This window comes from Felis catus, chromosome B3, assembly GCF_018350175.1.
Source record: "Felis catus isolate Fca126 chromosome B3, F.catus_Fca126_mat1.0, whole genome shotgun sequence".
Lineage (NCBI taxonomy): Eukaryota > Metazoa > Chordata > Mammalia > Carnivora > Felidae > Felis > Felis catus.
Genome location: NC_058373.1, coordinates 75,982,273 through 75,996,984, shown reverse-complemented (window position 1 = coordinate 75,996,984; position 14,712 = coordinate 75,982,273). Strand labels below are relative to the sequence as shown.

General features: G+C 39.2%; 1 pseudogene; it reads right to left on the bottom strand.

Moving 5' to 3' along the window:
* Window positions 1–2,364: 2,364 nt before the first annotated feature.
* LOC123386242 lies at window positions 2,365–10,742 on the bottom strand (annotated as a pseudogene).
* Between the last annotated feature and the right edge of the window lie 3,970 nt (window positions 10,743–14,712).

Below are 14,712 nucleotides of genomic sequence, written 5' to 3'. Positions count from 1 at the left end.
GGATTGAAAATATGATCATAATAGGATTTATTGATACGTTTCTCTCGGAACTAATTAACTCTCCAAGTCACAGTCAGGACCACAGGCCTTATCATCCCTACCCCAATTTTATTCCCCAATGTTGGAAACTATAATAATAGATTACCCTATATAAGAGTCTGAAGCCGAGGACATGTGTTAGCAGACTCTTCCTAATCTTACCAGTCAGATAAGCAACGTCTTTTCCTTTGGGAGGAGTAAGTGAACTGGATGGACAGATGCAAGGGAATTACTTTCGTAATATTTCCAAGGCAGGAAACGTCTGTTTCATTGGCCTGCTTGGACCAATGCCAAAAAGGAATGAAAATGATTCCTTTAATAGTAAGCTAAATAAATTTTGCAGAGGGACTAGAAGTATCCCAGAGTCAATAATATTTTAAGACTTTATTTAAGGCTAATTTATGAGCCTGCAACCAAAGGTAAAGAATCTTCCATACTAACCTCCACAGTGAAGGCATCTAAGAGAAGGAAACAAGCAAAAACTGACATTCTAGACCAATACACAATTTTACTCTTCTTATTTTCCATTGAGGTCATAACCTAGAAGGAAACCTCAACTTTCTACTTTGCTATATCTCCTGGGTCTGAAGCCAATCCTAAAAAGTATTTTTTTTTTAATTTCTTTGCTATTTCTATTCCTATTCCATCCTGGAACTCTACTTTAAAAGAGCTAGATAGTCTCTAAGCAAAAGATACTCTTCTCTCTCTGATCTTCTCAAATTCTATCTACTTTAGTCAAAACCTGAAGGTCAGGTACCCTCAGATTCTCCAGATTCTCTAGTTTATAATCCTCACACTACAAGCACAAAAGACCCAACATTGAATCTGTGATGTCTCCATATAAGGACTACTTTTGTGTCACTGCGGATCAGCAAATACGTACCTTACGTTATCACAACCGAGTTCTTTGCTCCATGGTGACATCACGGATTAGCCATATTGTAGCAAGTATGACTAGCTGATCACAAAATTATTTCCCTTTCTTTCTTGGGGTCAGCTAGATCACATTTCCTACATTTCTTTGTTAGGCCACGTGGCTAAGTCTAGAACACATGGAATGTACTTGGAGGTGATGCAGCCTACTCCCATTCCTACCACAGGAAAATCGTCTCTGCATGATCCTCCATGTTTTTTTTCTCCTTCTCACGAACCGGAATGCAGATGATACCCAGGAACGGCCTTGGAAGAAACCTAGTGAAAATGGATAAATCGCCATCCATCTAGGTCCTTGAGTGACTTCATGGAGCAGGGAATGCCCTATTCTCCTGATCCCATCAAGCAGAAACACCCATTTTTAAGACTTTACAGTGGCAGTACAGAAACTTCAGTTGTGTCAGGCCACTGAAAATTTGAAATTTATCTGTAATAGATAACATTATCTTAGTAAATACTCATGAGCATTAGTATTAGTTTTATTTCTTAAGGAGTCCCAAGTCTCTTTCTGCCCTAAGTGCCAGGCATCTGCCTCCCATCCTTGTTGGCACAGGGAATAAAACTACTTGCTATTCCCACTACAGGGATGTTGCTGGCATCATCCTTCCCCTAGGCTGGGTGTTGTTCTGAGTTTCTTTCCCCATTACTTTCTTCCCAATTTTATTTGTTTTACAATTGTTCAATTTGCTGTAATAAATATGTAAGAGCATAACATATAAGCAAGTTACTCGTGGTACTAATTAAGAATATAAGCAGGTTTTCTCTCCCTCCCCTATCCCTGTGTTTCTTCCGTGTGACTATTGCAAGCTTTCTAGGACTCCTCTCTATGACAAGAGAAATGAGTTTGATCAGGTTGCAAGGCAAATAATATTTATCAGATAACTGTTATCTGATAACCCAGATTATTTATCAGATATTTATCAGATAACCCAGTCTTTCACTGGGTGATGTGACATATTTAAAACATAAGAAAGATTCTTTGGGGCGCCTGGGTGGCTCAGTTGGTTGAGTGTCTAACTCTTGGTTTTACCTCAGGTCATGATCTCACAGCACGTGAGTTTGAGCCCTATGTCGGGCTCAGTGCTGACAGTGCAGAGCCTGCTTGGGATTCTCTCTCTCTCTCTGCCCGTCCCATGCTCATGTGCTTTCTCGCTCTCTCGCCCTCTCAAAATAAATAAATAAACATTAAAAAAAAAGGAAAATAAATAACTGAAGAATTCTTGCACTGACATTGTATTGAGTGGCCCTTGGAAAAAATAGCAAAATTATAAAAGAAGGAAAATTGTTTTCACTTTCTTCACCCATTTTTAGCACTATTTCTTTCTTTTTTTGAAATGCCAGATGGTAGTTTTATGGTTTTATTAACACAAATATGACATGCACATAAGCTGTCTATTCATTTTCTGTACTACACAGCCTGGCATTGGGATCGGTGACTCTGATGGCCAGCTGCGCTGGTCTTTCCACAGTGGCTTTGCAGTTCTTGGGGGAGACATAAGCAATTTCTGCACAGTAAGATTTGTTGCACATCAGCAGCACTTCCAGCCCCTTGATGTTGTGGACTAGGAACTTCTGGAAGCCATTGGGCAGCATGTGCTTTGCTTTCTTGTTGCTCCTATAACCGATGTGGGGCATCAAGATCTGGCCCCTGAATCTTCTGCACACCCTATTGTCAATACCCTTGGATTTTTCCAGTTGCACTTAATTTTGACATATCGGTCCGATTGGTTCTAGATAAACTTCCTGGTTCCTTTTTTTTTTAATGTTTATTTATTTTTGAGAGAGATAGTGCCAGCAGGAGAGGGGTAGAGGTGGGGGGACAGAGGATCTGAAGCGGGCTCTGTGCTGACAGCACAGAGCCTGATGTGGGGCTCAAACTCATGAACCTTGAAATCATGACCTGAGTCAAAGTTGGATGCTCAACTGTCTGAGCCACACAGGTGTCCCTTCTTGGTTCCCTTTTTCATAATCTTGGGCTTCACCAGAGGTCTGAGGTTGGCCGTGATGCCAAGTAGGAGATGGCTGTCACTTCTACAGGTAGCACTGAGGAAGAGTGACACCATTTCTTTGTTTTCCTTAATCTAAGATAAGGAAAAGACAACACCTTCTTTTTTATTGCTATCAATGAGACTGAAGATATACTATAGGACTGTATTTTATATTCCAGAATGCTCCCTTTCCCCAAATAGAAAATTTACCTGACCTGTACCCTGTTTTCTTGGATCCCTCTGAAGTCATATTACCCAAACTAGCTAAGCTGAAGAATTTAAGAGCTATCTTATAAAAAATACAATATATTCCTCTTAACTGATGTGTAAGAGTAAGAGATTTAGGAGATAATAAATAATCTTAAGATATGAACCCTTGAAATGTGATCACATAGGGCAGGGGACCAATGGGACCCCTGCTTATATTCACCCTTCAACCTGGCCACTGGTTTCAATAAATGGAGAAGGAAAAGTATGTTGAGCTATAACAGTGAATCACTGAAAGTTTTAGAGGCATGGATTCTGGAAGCATGGATTCATGGTCCCTGAGCAGAGGAGTTGGAAAGGAAAGCCCTTTTACCAGCTATATCTGAGAGTCATATTGCCTATACTTCCCATGCTTGACAGGAAGAACTGAGATGAATATTGTGAAATGAATATGCCGGCCATGTGTGTGATATGCTACTAACATTTCAAGCATGATGCAAATACATGACATGCCTGTCATCCTAACCTTGTAAATCCTTCTGGTTCCCAGTGTGGTGAGCCATAAGCGGTCATGTTTCCAAGTCAGTAGTATTCTCTGCTGTTTCAAGGTCAGGAAACCTTGAAATAAACAAAAACCGTAATAAGCACCAATGTTTATTTGTTAGTGTTAGGTTACACCAATATCTTGCAAAGATCTAAATGGTAATGCTCTCCTACACAATCTGTCACCAAAACAAAGCCCAACAGCATTGAGTATCTATACTCTATATCACCTCTATTGTGATGTGACATTTTATTAAATGTTCATTTTGTTAAAAAATTAACCCAAGTTGAGAGGAATGGTTTTTGCTTTCATAACTACAATTTTTTCCTATTACCTGAAATTTGATGGCATTTAAGAAGGCTTCATATTGAACCACCAGCAGGAAGAAACGAGTAATCTAGAATGATTTCGATGCTGAAGGTTTTCAATTATCAGACATTACTGAGGTTGAAACAGTGACATAACAGTATAATGATGGTACATAACTATAGTATTCTCTTGCCATGTTCTCTTTGTACTTTTTTTTGAAAGAGAGCGTGCACGCACACAAATGAGTGGGGGAGGGGCAGAGGGAGAAGGGGAGAGAGACTCTTAGACTCCACGCATAGAGCCTGATGTGGGGCTCGATATCACAACCCTGGGATCATGGCCTGAGCCAAAATGAAGAGTAGGATGCTTAACCAACTGAGCCACCCTGATGCCCCTGTACCTTCTTTACTGAATTACCATAAATGGTTCTTTTTAGGCTAGTGATTCAATGGTTATTGAGAAACTTGTCTTTGTGCTAGACTTAATAAAATAGTCATAAATATCAATAGGCAAAAATTTACTGTTCTCATTTTATCTGTGAAATAGTATCTATAGCTAGACAGATAATTAATGGAGAAAACATTGTTTTTTTCCCCCTATTATTGCTAATAAGCTTTATTTTCAGAGTAGTTTTAGGTTCACAGCCCAATTGAAAGTACAGAGAATTTTCATATACCCCTGTTGCCACACATGCACAGTCTCCCCACCATCAACATCCTCCAACAAAATGGTACATTTATAGCAAGTGATGAACTTTCACCGACATATAATTATCACCTAACATCCATAGTTTACAGTAGGGCTCATTCTTGGTGTTGTATAGTCTGTAGGTTTGCACCAATGTTTAATGATATGTATCTACTATTGTAATGTCAGGCAGAATAATCTCCTTTCCATAAAAATCCTCTGTGCTCTGCCTATTCACCCCTTACTCCCTCCTGACACCGGGCAACCATTAATCTTTTTACTGTCTCCTTATTTTTGCCTGTTTGAGCATGTCATACAGTTGGAATCTTACAGTATGTTACCTTTTCACATTGGCTTCTTTCACTTAGTAATATGTGTTAACGTTTTCCTCCATGTCTTTTGGTAGCCCATTTATTTTTAGTGCTGAATAATAGTCCATTGTCTGAATACACCACAGTTTATTTATCCACTCCTCTACTGAAGGACATCTTGGTTGCTTCTGAGTTTGAGCAATTATAAGTAAAGTTGCTGTAAACACCATGCCCTGATTTTTGAACCCAAGTTTTCATTTATTTCCATTTGTTTGGGTAAATATATAGGAGTGTGATTGCTGGATTATATAATAAATGTCTTTTTGTTGTTGTTGTTTTTATTTTGTAAGAAGCTGCCGTACTATCGTCCAAAGTGGCTATACTGTGTTGCATTTCCATCAGTAATTAATGGGAACTCCATTGGGAGAAAACTTACTGCAGGTAGGTGGGAAGAGTGACTTCTCAAATAAGCATGTAGGATAAAGAACTAACCCCATCTGGCTCAGTCCCTATTGGGATCTTTGTCTATTTCAAACATCCTATTTGTAGAGTATAGGCTTCTCTGTTGTCAGGCTTCTGCAAGGTAGACCTATGATTGTCCATGGTAGTCTGTGATTGAATAGTTTAGTATGTCTATTGCAGAAGTAGAGTGACCTCAAGACAGTTTGTCCATAATCCTAAATCTAAGTTTTCTATTTGTCTTGTTATTATTTTGTTTCAAACTCAGGCAGGCAAATAATATTATATATACATTTCCTTTCCCAACACCAATGGTAGTATTTTAATTGGGAAAAAATAATACATGATATGATAAAAAATGAAATAATATAAAAAGGTAAACAATGAAGAGTTAGTATACTTCCCTCTTCTGGTTCTAATCAGCCTTCCCAGAGTCAAAATCTATTTGTAGTTATTTTTTTTTCTTTTTGAGAAATATTCTATATATAATTGTGTGTGTGTGTGTGTGTGCATATCTATATAAATTGTTTCTTAATCTTGCTTCTCTCACTTAAACATTTATCTTGGTGATCTTTCGATACAGTACATTTGAGGTCTATTTCATTCTTTTTAATGGCAGAAATGTATTTCATGTTACAGCTGTGTTAATGTATTTGACCAGTCCCCTATTAATTGATCAATAGGTTGCATCTATTCTTTTGTTACTGAAATATTGCTTCACTAATCCCCTTTGGATGAGTGAGTACATTTGTAGATTACATTCCTAAAAGTGGATGTGCTGTATCAATGGATATGTGCGATTAAAATGTGATACATATAATTACTGTCAAATTGCTTTCCGAAGAGAGCGCACCTCTTAGTAACATTTGAGAATGCCTGTTTCTCTATACCCTTATCAATACTGCTATAATATTTAACGTTTTGATCTTAAAATTTTCGCTTTTTTAAAAATAGTAGTAGATTTGTACAGAGAACAAACTGGTGGTTGCCAGAGGGGAAGAGGTTAGGGGAATGGACAAAAATGAAGAAAGGGGAGTGGGAGGTACAAGCTTCGAGTTGTGGAAGGAGTAAGTCACAAGAATAAAAGGTACATCGTAGGATATGAGTCAATGGTATTGTGATAGTGTTCTGTAATGACAGGTGGTAGCTACACTTGTGATGAGCACAGCATAATGTCTAGACTCATTGAATAACCATGTTGTACACCTGAAACTAATGCTAATATTGTGTGTCAACTATACTTTAGTAATAAAGTTTGCAGAAGAGGCTAAGGCAAAAAGATGACCAGGAAAAAGGAAATCAAATAGTAGTACATTATTAAAGGGACTCTACCAGTGTTGTTACAAATAGTGTCAGGATGTAGCTTCTTACATTATTGTTTGATATATAAGTCAAAGGGACATTTCAACGTATCAGTTTCCTTTAACTCTTCACGAAGGAAGTTTAGACAAAAACGCACGCAAGCGTCTGTGTGCGTGTGTGTGTGTGTGTGTGTGCAAATTCTCTTTGTCTAGTGTCATACCTCAACTCCAATTTCAAACATACTTTTAGGTTCCTTTAAAAGTATGTGCTTGGATACAAAACATTATTCTAATTTCCAGTGTGAGCAACTCTATTTGCAAAGAGCAAAACTAACAGGTATGTAATTTCATGGTGTCTTATATAAGTGGTCATATTTTGTGAGGAGAAAATGCCAATGAGGCATAGTTAAAGGTCACCTATTTTAATGAACTGGTTTATGACTCATGGTTTTATCTTTACTTTTCTTTTGCTTTTTTTCATAGGTTATACTTTGATTAGCATAGAGATTGTCTAATAATTGTTGTAGTATTTCAAGTTCATATGATTCCTTATCTGATGTACTTCTCATGCAGAACTAAAACCAGGTGGACTCTTACAAGCTGGGAGGGGGTTGGGAAAGAGAAAGGTAAGGAGGGAAGAGACTGAGAAAAAGGCATTATAAATATGACTGGGCTTTAGGAGAAGGACGCTTAGTTCTCTAGCTTGTTAAAGTCTCTGGTGCTAGCATCCTGTTGAGGTAGGAAGGTTTCTCAGAGAAAAGGAAATGAATTTTGTGTTCCAGAATTAGAGTTGATGTGGCTTTTTATGTGACTTCATTTGATCCATCGTATTTAATTAGATGCAGTACATCTCTATTCCTGCCTCTGTTGGTGATAGGGCATAGATGTCACATAAACAAATAGTCAACTTAATTCTTCGTAAATGTTAGTAGTAGTCTTCCAATTCATCCCCAATCCCCACATCCAGCTCCCCCTTCAGGTTTTTGGGTAGGCAGCATGGGACCTCTGCTCTGGTGATTTTCAAAAATACTATAACTGCTTCACTGAGTCGTATTTGAACAACTAGAAATTCAAATTCACAATTCACACTGCAGACTTTCACAGTATCCCTGTGGGTTTCTGTAGGGTAGTTATTAGGTGAACTTACATTAGTTGAGAGCCTTTTATACGCTAGGTTTATGTGCTGGTATACTTAATCATCACAATATCCCAATGAAGTAAGCATTGTTATTCTGGTTTTATAGGTTCAGAAACTAAATCACTGGGGCCAAGGATATTGACTAAGATCACATGGAGTGACTCACCAGAGCAAAGTTTTGAGCCCATGTCTAAGTTAAAGCTGCATTTTTTTTACCACACTCATTTGCTTAAATGTGTTGATGTGTGTGGGTCCTTTGAGATCATGTACACAAAAATATCTGTAAATTACTATCTTGGCCAACTATTAATGCTCAGTGATAGTTTTCCTATGTGTTTTTTGTGACTTTGTTTCCTCTAACATAGAAGCTATAGCAGTGAACAATTAAATAAATTAACATAAAACTTACCAGACCTATGAAGAGCTAGAATAATGTATATCCATATACCCACAACTCAGCTGAAGAAGTAAAATGTGTCAATGATGGTTGGAGCGAGCCCTACCCCATCCTGTATACTTATGTTCCAGACATTTCCTCCCACTCTTCCTTTCATCCTCCTGCAGAAGCAACCGCTGTTCTAATTTGGGATTTACCATTCTCTGTAATTTTTTTCTAATGCTTTACTAATGTGTAGAAGCGTGCTTGTATTTTTAGATCTCCATATACATTCTATCATGCTTTATACGGCCATTGGCAACTTGTTGTTCCACTTCATGTTCTTTAGATTTATATGTATGTGTCTAGATTTGAAAATGAAAACATCTCAAATGTGCTTCCACAATGTGCTAGTAAAAAATAACAGCTTGGTCCTCTGAGCTAGGCACTGAAACGGAACACTTTACGCATTAATTTATTTAATTTCATAACATTCGGCGATATATGTTATTGTTAATTGTGAAACTCAGAGAGTTTCAATTATTCACATCAGGTACCAGCTAGTTGGAAGCAGAGCTGGTATTCCAGAACAGCATTTGTAACTCTGATTCTGAGCCTTTTTCCATTACACCGCACTGCCTACCTTTACTGAATTCCAACTTTCGTCTCATTCAATTTTCCTCAAGATCAAGCCTCCACACTCCTGGCCAAGGGCAAAGCACAGAGCAAGAAACAGTGACCCCCATGCACACAGAAGCTGCCTTAGTAATGCAGCCCCCAGGGTTACCGTCTCCCCACTGCCTCTCATTTACAGAGGCAATTACCCTTTACTGTTACTGTGCTGTGTGGTGACATTGGCATCACCTAGGGCACCTGTTTCCTGAGACATCCGACCCATGGAAAGAAATAGCTACTCTGTGCATCCATCCCCCAACTAAAACCTGAGCCAGTTCACCACGGTGCACCATGATTAAAAAGATGCCATAGAAAAGTGTAATAGGCCTTCACAAACCAACCAATGGCCTAATTGTTAGGCAAAATTGCTGCGTCTTACAATTACTACTATTACAAACTATCCATTAAAGAGCAGCCTCTGCCTCCCTCTTGACTCTTTCATTAGCATAATACTCCCACATTAGTACCCAATTATAAACAAACCCTATCCAAATTTACATTACTCTCCAAATTACATACACAGACTGATTACTGTTTCTTAAAAGAGCAAAATCTACGTGAACACTAACTACTCCTTTCCTTTCAGCCTGTTGTGGTTTCGCGGCCAGACCCTTTTGAATATGTGTGGCCGCAGCCTTTTAACTCAGTCTGCAGAAACGGGCATTGTCCTTGGAAGGTGTTTCTTCTAAAGCAGAATTCGAGAGCAACAGAACCGAGAGAGGTGTGTTGGCTCTGCTGTCATTGAAAGGATGTACATCTTTCTTTCTTCTTCTAGTCTCCCCCTCTTTTCTTCCTCCCATTTTGTTCTCTCCTCTCACCTTTAGTGTCTCTGTGGTTGTCCCGTTTTTAATAGCCTGACCCTCTCCTGCTTCTGATTCTCTTTTTATCCACCTCATGTGTATTTTTGTCTCCATGCACTGTTCTGGTATCTCAGCCAGTTTGATCTTCGTGTGTGAGTACCTTTTCTGTCTTACAGTGTTCTGTTCCTCACGGTTCTGGGGGGCTGTCCTATCATATCGTCTTGGAAAGGTGGCCTTGCACCTGGCGCATCTGGTCTCAAATCTACCCTCGTGGAAATCCAAGTTCTTCTGTCACCTTGGTGCTCCAAAACTTCTTTGACTTTCTCAAAACATGGGCTCTTCGCGGGTGACAGGTGAGGATGACCCTGAGAATTATTCTGGAATAGCCAAACGTTTGTTTGTCTGTCTGTCGGTTTGTTTGTTGTTAGGATTCTTTACGGATGAAGAATTCTGGTGGTCGGAAATGGCAAGTGCAGGAAGAATTTAATCACGTCTTTCTGGAGGGAGGATTAATATTGCATTTAGTACCGTGAACCCTGCTCTTCTCTCTTGAAACCCATCTAGTCCTTTATCTACTTGTGATTGGTCATTTACCACTCCAGTAAAGTGCCTGGACTTTGAGCTGAGCACGTGGTTTTAGTCCTAAACCTGGAACCCCTTTCATTGGCTTCTCTCAGCCTCTTGGACACCATCACCTGCTCGAAATAGGGTTTCCCTAACATGCCGTGATTCCTAATTTCGTATTTCAAGTTGTTACCTGTTTGGCATGTTTTCCAATTCTCATCTAAGACACTCTCTTTTACCCTCAAATTATTTATTAAAATGGGGTTAATTTTCCTGTTTTGTAAATAACATCACTGTGATTTACCTTAAAATACTCCAATAGCTTTCATTGCACTCAGCTTATCATCCACATTCTTGGTCACGGTTTATATGTTTCTGCTTGATAGGGGCCCTATCTACCTCTCCTGTCATCTAGGCGAATCCTCTCTCACTTAATACGGGCCAAGCACGTTGTCCTTTAAAGTTCCCAGACCCACCAAGTTCACTTTTGCCTTAAGGCCTTTGCTGTTCCTGCTAGTGGTTTCCTCTCCCTGGAAGCTTCTTTTCCGAGAGCTCAGAAAGGCTGACTTCTTACCAATCGTATCTTCTCTTCTTATCTTAGCTCAAATCCCATTTCCAGGTCTTCCCTAGCACGTGATATACAGTCAGTACATACTTGTTGAATTGCTCAATTAAAGTTTGTCAATGAATTTAATTTCTATATAGCATACCTTCTGTTTCTGCTGACACTGGTGATGCCATCCCATGTATGTTTATATTAAAAAAACATGCCCAAAGTTTCTGATGGGAGGTAGGTAAAGGCCACTGAAATGGCCTGCCGCATTCTATGTATTGTCCCCGGGCTCCATCAGATCCTGCACTTGCCCTGCTGCTCTGCTCTTGGGAACCTCCAGCCTCATGTATGGGATTAGAGGGGGAGGAAATAGTTTCCCTTTGCCCTTCTAGGTTCTTTAGTTGATCTATTCATTTAAATTGACATAAGATGGACTAACAGGAGAAAAATTTAACTTCCTACTTACAGGAGCCTCACATTAGACATGAGAGGTTCAAAGACAGGCAATTGAGGCTTATGTGCCATGCTGAGCTAATGAAAAAATGGTAGGGTTCTGGGGCCTCAAAGAGAAGGAAGGCAATTCACAGGAAGATGAGGAGAGCAAGTATTTGGTAAAGGAATGTTTGTCGTGTCATGCAGAGACAATGGGACAAACAGGCCTGGCTGAGACTCCCCACCACCACCCCCCATCCCAGTTTACCACACCTAGCCCATACTCTCTGTATTATTCTCTGGTGATAGTTCTCTTCCTGGACCAGGTCCTCTATCTAAATTCTTTTAGGGACTTAAGGGGGAGGAAAAGCTCTTCCTAAGTCTTTTGGGCCTTGATTGTCTTCAGCTATCAAAAATAGTCCACATACCAGAGTGGCACATTCTAGGGAGACTTGTTCTGAACCCCTTCAGTATTACAGTTTGGTAAAGAGATACATAACTATTTTTGGAGCATTTCTATAACCTGGTCAGTCATGGCTAGATCAGAAAGAGGGAGTGAAGCTTAATTTTTTTTTTAATTGAAGTATGGTTGACACACAATGTTATATTAGTTTCAGGTGTATAACATAGTGATTAGACAACACTATACATCATGAGGAAGGGAAGCTTTGAAAGTGCAGAGACATTAAGTATTTCCGTAGTTTTTGTAGTCATGTGACCTCTTCATTGCCCATCAAAAAGTAGAAAGCAGGTATTCATGGGGGCAGACAACCTCTTAATTTCTGTTGTGCTGTTTAAGGTTATAGATCAACATTTAGTCAGTCTACACATTTTTAATGTTTTTTTTTTTTTTTTTTTGAGAGTGAGAGCACGAGCAGGGGAGGGGCAAAGAGAAGGAGAGAGAGAAAGAGAATCCCAGGCAGGCTCCTCACCGTCAGTGCAGAAGCCAACATGGGGCTCAAACTTAAGAACCATCAGATCATGATCTGAGCCAAAATCAGGAGTCAGACACTTAACTAAGCCTGGGCCACCCAGGTGCCCCAATTTACACATTTTGAATTCAATAAAATATGGTGCACATATTATATATGTAAAACCTATTTGAAACTACTCACAGTGCAGCACGTCGGTGGAAATAACACAGACACCCTACCACTTATCATCTTTTTAGCCACGGTACATCTAGTTTCTTCTGCAGGTGCACACACCTGGAAGTGACACCTCCATAAGTTCTAGCCTCTTCATCCCCCTCCTTGAATGTGAGGATGAAGCTGAAGAAGATGGCCACAAACCTAGAATAGGATTCAAGGTGTGTTCTCGCTGACATAATAAAATTCCTCTTCCCTCATGGCCATGAGGTAATTCTTTTGATCCAGCCCGAAATAGAAGTGGCCTTTTCTTTTCTGTTTCTTTGTCAACAGCTATTTTTGCAAGGTTTTCATTACTTCTTAATTGTTCAAACTTCCTAACTTCATTTTTCTTGTTAAGGACCGATTTTACAAATGAGTTCATTATCTCTACCATTTTAGACTCATCATTAATTTCATGCTCCTCATTTATTAGTGGACCTGTTTTCTCTCTGGTACTTCTTTTCTCACTGCAGTATTTGTAAAACGCCCTTGTTTTCTCTGAGTCCCCTTTACTAGCTATATTACGTTCTCCTTATGCTACTGGTATCTTTCCTATGTTTAATTGATATCTCTCTCTTTTTATTCCAAATAGCAATTTTTCCTTCATTGACTTTAATATAAGGTGTTAAAAGACATTGATGTTTACACTTCATATTTGCACACCTCATTCTTCAAATACATTTAAATCTGCTCTAGTCTACTTAAAATATCAATAGAAGGAGCACGGCCAGAAAGAAAATTGAGACAATTCCACATCTTATAAATGCCTTACTGTATGCAATAGATTTCTTAATCCTTAATTAGAGAAGAGATTCAGAATAGTTTCATATGTTAGGCTGATACAGAGCATGATTTAACAATGTCCTTAGCCAGGGAACCCAGCAAAGCCAAGGTACAGAATTTCGCCTGCTAAACTTGTGGGCGTTTGAGGAAGGATGTGTAGGGTAAAGGTAGATAGCATGCACCACGGTATGGAAGACCTAGTTCTAGACTATGAACATTCTCAAATAATTTTAACCAAGTCTCTTCATCTTTATCTCTGCCAGAGTCCTTTAACCTCCATTTTGATTTTCACTTTTCTGTACTTCTTAGAAATATGGGGGTCGGGGCAGGAAAGGGAGGGGCATGTATCTGCATGTAGAGCACCTTGGCAGAATCCAGGCTGCAAAAAATACTGTAATCTGTGATTCCTACTGAGATACAACAGAGCATTGGATTAGGAAACAGGAAGCCTGGGGTTTTATTGCAGGTTTCCTATTATTTGACTTCTTGGCAAATGAGCTTTCTCATTTGTAAAATGTGGGAGTTGAATTGGATGATAGTTAAGATCCCTTCTATTTTTAAGTGGTCTACAGGATTCTTAACTTCAAATCTATCAAGTCATTCACTAGAGGGTTTATTTCTGTATTCCAATCATTAGGCTCCTCTTAAGTACTTTGAGTCTCCTCCTTGGAACTCAAAATGAGCATGACCATTCCATATACCATATGCATGCCCGCCCACAAATGCCAGTCCTGCATACCAGCCTTATTTGAAGTTAATACCTAGGGTTATTTCAATTTCACTTAGCTTTGAACTCTTCATATTGAGGTCCCAACCTTCAGCTGACCTTTAACCTGTCCAAAGTTGGTTCTCATTAGGGCTCTCTGTGGTATATGGCCTCAGTGTGAAACTCAGATGAACTAGGTCACAACGTTGACTGTAATCATGGCCTGCTACATGAGAAGGTGCATCAGATAATTATTTATTAAATATTTTGTCCTTGGGAAAGTTTTTCTCTGAACCATAGCTCTGCCATTTGTAAAAACTGCTAACATCCTTCATCAAAACAGCTGTGAAAATCTGATGAAATAATTTCTGTGAAGCTTCTTTGTAAAATGTCTTATGTATCTGATGTGCAAGTCTCCAGAATAACAACACTGCACCCTGTTCTTTTTCAACTTCCTTCCTTGCTTTTTATTCCTTTTAGATGTAGGCCCGCATCTCTCCCACTTGAAATCATGGCTTTAATTTTTTTTTCCACCTGGTAGGCTCCTACTCATTCTTCAAGACCCAGCTCAAAGGTCATCTCCTATGTGAAATCTTCCTGTCTTTTTCAGGCAGAGAAAGCTCCGAGCTGTCTTGGTGCTTTGTTTATACCTGTAGTCAGAGTCATTATAGCACAGCAGCAGTCCCATAGGTAATAGGCTTTGAACGTTTCTTATGTGATTGCATTGTACATGCCTTCTCTCGTTTCATTCTGAGACAACAATATCAAAAAATAGGT